Consider the following 4,148-nt stretch of genomic DNA (forward strand, 5'->3'; position numbering starts at 1 on the left):
GAAAATATTCAGTAACTAAAGCCACTAAAGTAAACACTGGAACATTTGACTATGAATTAGCTAGAAAATTTCATTACTCATTTTTGCCCCTAAACACTGCTGGTACTGGCCTAGGTTTGGCAAATTGACTTCTAGCATTATTTAACCTTTAATATCTGTGTGAACCTAAACAAAACCACCTGTTGATCTGTGCTTTGCAAACAATTGGAGGGGAGCTCAGTGCAATGAACCAGCCTCTAGTTTAAAAAGTACTTTAAATTTGTACTCCATCCCACCAAAAATTGAAGGAAAAAATAATAAAAATTGAGTTAGAAACAATTAAACTAACCTGACAGATTATGAAAATTTTGTTTCCTGCTGAAAATTCCCAATTTTCATCACAAATGACTAGCACATAATAGATATCCTAAAAGCTGTGAATGAATGAAAGGATGGAAGGATGGACAGATGAATTTTATATAAGTGGATTCCGTGTTCAGTTTAGTCCCTCAGTCATGTCTGACTCTGTGACCCATGAACTGCAGCACCCCAGGCCTCCCTGTCTATCACCAACTGCCAGAATCTACCCAAACCCATGTCCGTTGAATCGGTGATGCCATCCAGCCATCTCATCCTCTGTCGTCCCCTTCTCCTCCCGCCCCCAATCCCTCCCAGCATCAGGGTCTTTTCCAATGAGTCAGCTCTTCACATTAGGTGGCCAAAGTATTGGAGTTTCATCTTCAACATCAGTCCTTCCAGTGAACACACAGGACTGATCTCCTGTAGGATGTAACTGTAAGTAAATGCTAATGTAGTCATCTTAGACTGTGAATTTTTGTATCTAAATTTCAGCAATGTTCAGGCTACAGTTGCATTGTTCTACTATCTAGATTAGTGGTTCTCAAAGTTTAGCATCCATAAGAATCACCCAGAAAGCTTGTATATAGATTTCTGAGCCCTATACTCAATTCTTGAATTTTCCTTTTAAACAAACTCTCAGATGATGTAAATGCTGCCAGTCTATGGAACACACTTTGAATAGCATTGGGAAATCCAGATTTTGTCACCAACCATCACCATCAGAATTATTTTGGAGAACTTTTTAAATATTCAGATTGCCATGATTCTCCTCACACCTACGGAATCAGGATTTCTGAGAGTCTCAGAAATACGAATTTTAAGAAGCTCCTTGAGTCATTCTTATGCACATTCAAGTTTGAGAGTGACCTAATCTAGTGCTGTCCAACAGAACCCTCTGAGATGATGGAAATGTCACATATTTGCTCTGTCCAGCACAGTAGCCATTAGCCACATACAAGTAGCAAGCACTCGAAGTGTGGCTGCTCTGACTAAGAAACTAATTTTTTTTAATCTTACTTCCTTTTTTAATTAAATGTAAATTGCCACTTGGGGCTAGTGGTTGCCATCTCAGACTACGAAGGCCTAGATTTTTTAAGCTTATTTTCTTAAAACTGGAGTTTCTGTCATGGCAGAAGGGGAGACCCAGGTGTTCCTGGGATCCCACTCTTTTCTGCTAGAGCAATCCCTCCTTGGTTACCTTGGGCTTTCACTTGATTTTATGGTCCCTCAACCTACTGGAGTCCATGCCCATACAGGAACAGCCCTAAAGCTCCTGTGAAAAATAAATCAAAGTGCTTGACAAAATTTTTGAATGAAAGGCACATAGTTAGGTTAATGGGATAATTATTTACCTGCCAAACAATTATGCCTTGAGTCAATTTTAGTGCTCCTCAAGGGATTCCCAATACATTCACCAACTTATTATCTCATTAATCCTCGTAATGACTTTATAAGTAGGAAAAAGGATTCAAGTTATTATCCCCATTTCACATGCAGAAAAACCGATTCTTAAAGGAAGTGAGCAGTCTCTGAAATCTCCCCAAAAATTCCTATATGAGATGTTATTATTTTTTTTTTTTGTACTTATCCTGTGTAAGTAATTAAGGTTCCTATACTCAAGGACAACTCAGTAGTATTTTAAAAAGCAATTTACTTTCTTTGGCATGTAATGATTCATGAAGCTGGAACCTGGCCCCTAAGAAAAATGGTACAAACCCAAACTGGACTCAGATATTCTAGGTCTTCTAGAGTTTCATAGCACAGCCACAGGCTGCCAAGTGAATGAATGAAAGATAAATAGATACATAGAATATTTATTTAGCAGAGAGATGTCCAAACTGGCATAACAATGTACATACTAATACATACTAACAACATATGTACGAATTATATTTTTTTACATTTTTTTCTTTTAAGAATCACAGTAGGGATAAGGAAGATTGTTTTGAGTAGCATAGAAAATGGGAGATTGGAGATGGGATAATAAGAATCTCTCTCTCCAGATGACAAATTTCAGGTCCTCCCCAGGTGATTTAGTTGCATAGCAAGATTTATGCCTCAGGCACCATCCTCAACTAGACAGACTGAGACAAGACCATAGGCCATCGAAGTCAAAGGCATGAAATAATAATTAGCTACAAGTAGCCCAAGGAGACTCGAAAGTGCTGTCAGAGTCCAAAATTTGCAAAGCCAGCTGCCGCTTCACTTTGCTTTATACAATGTCATTTGAGTTACCTACACAAAGCCTAAAGGAATGTAAAGCAAAGATCTCATGGATAGGTTTGCCCTGCTGGAAGGAGAGAAAACTCCCAGTGGCCCGCTCACTTTCTTTAAAGCAGAGCTTCCTCTCAGTAAGAGGTAGGGAGGGCAGATTTTGATGGATGTTGGGGGGCAGGGAAAGGGAGAAGGAGAGGGAGATGAGTGCTTGAAATTGGGATAGCATCCCAGTGTTTAAAATGGAGAACACCTCCAAGAAGAGAGGCCCTGGGTAGACTTTATTCACTTAATAGACTTTAAGTGCCTGAGGACACAGTACAAACTTGTATCACATTATCAGACAGACCCCCTCACGGCATCAGTGTCGGCTGAGGCTCATGAATATGTAAATACTATATGTATCTTGGAAACATGCTTGACAAGAGAATAGCTAAAATGAACTGATTCTAGTTATAAGCCCATCAGCCTGCCATTCTTTATGTTTGAACAGGCAGGCTATTGCTAGGTGACAGATCATTAAGGCTATCTACTCAGTCAGCGGAAATGAAGAAATAATTTGTTCCTAATAACCTTCAGATGACCTCCCAGGCAAAAGGGAGTCTTTAAAGTGCTGTCTCTGCCGATACGTGTCAGGCAGCGCGTGGGGTTCTTCAGGCCCCGCGGTCAGAGCAGGGCGGCTGGTGAAACAGATTAATAAACACCTACTGACAGGGACATATCGGGAAAAGATCTCATCACCTGCCATTATTGGGTTGATGAATAATTCAGAGCTCTCCATCAGAGCTGGGAATTTCAGGCTGTGCGGAGCTCTGTACGCACAGGGAGGGGGAGGCACAGAGACTCTGATCCCCAGCATTAAATGGAGGCTGAGGTGCTACACTTCTGTTCCAGATTGCGCAGGCATCGAGGAGAGGCGGGTGGAAACTCAGAAAAAGATTTGCCTCCTCAGGAGGTGACTGGTAGGGTTGAGGCCGAGAGCCAGTGGGAAACTTCTCAAAGACACCCCACTGTCCTAAGAAGTTTAGTGGCCAGGATGGGCAGGCTCTAATCCGCCCATTACTTTTGGTGAAAGAGGCCTTGGCCTTCATTTCTTCACCTTGCTGGTGGATTCCAGAAGAACACATAGGTCAATCTCTCCCACACAGCCCTCAGTCCTTGGGTACTTCTAGAATATTTATTTATTTGACTACCTACCCCTCCCCCCCCATCTTCGTTGAAGCACATGGGCTCTTTTTTAATTGCAGCATGCAGGATCCTTAGACTGTTGCAGAATGCAAACTTTTAGTTGTGGCATGTGGGATCTAGTTCCCTGACCAGGGATCGAACCCAGGCCCCCTGCATTGGGAATGCAAAGTCTTAGCCACTGGACCACCAGGGAAGTCCCATTCCTTGGGGACTTACTCTTGCCCCCATTCCTACTTTCTCTGCATCTATGAGGAATTATTTGCTCTCCATATGCGATCACTGTAACAGCTTTGGGGTCAGATAGGATTTGGGGGGACCTCATGACCATCTCTATCTACCAGCTGTGCAATCCTGACCATACTACATGACCTCTCTGGGACACAGTTCCCATCTGTAAAATGGACTCA

At 42.0% G+C, this 4,148-nt stretch overlaps 1 non-coding gene across 1 annotated transcript; it reads right to left on the minus strand.

The window, feature by feature from the left end:
• Positions 1-3,861: 3,861 nt before the first annotated feature.
• On the minus strand, positions 3,862-3,934 carry TRNAG-CCC (transfer RNA glycine (anticodon CCC)). Its single transcript has one exon. It is a non-coding gene; the product is annotated as a tRNA-Gly (tRNA).
• Between the last annotated feature and the right edge of the window lie 214 nt (positions 3,935-4,148).

Source organism: Bos javanicus, chromosome 8 (assembly GCF_032452875.1).
Source record: "Bos javanicus breed banteng chromosome 8, ARS-OSU_banteng_1.0, whole genome shotgun sequence".
Classification (NCBI taxonomy): domain Eukaryota; kingdom Metazoa; phylum Chordata; class Mammalia; order Artiodactyla; family Bovidae; genus Bos; species Bos javanicus.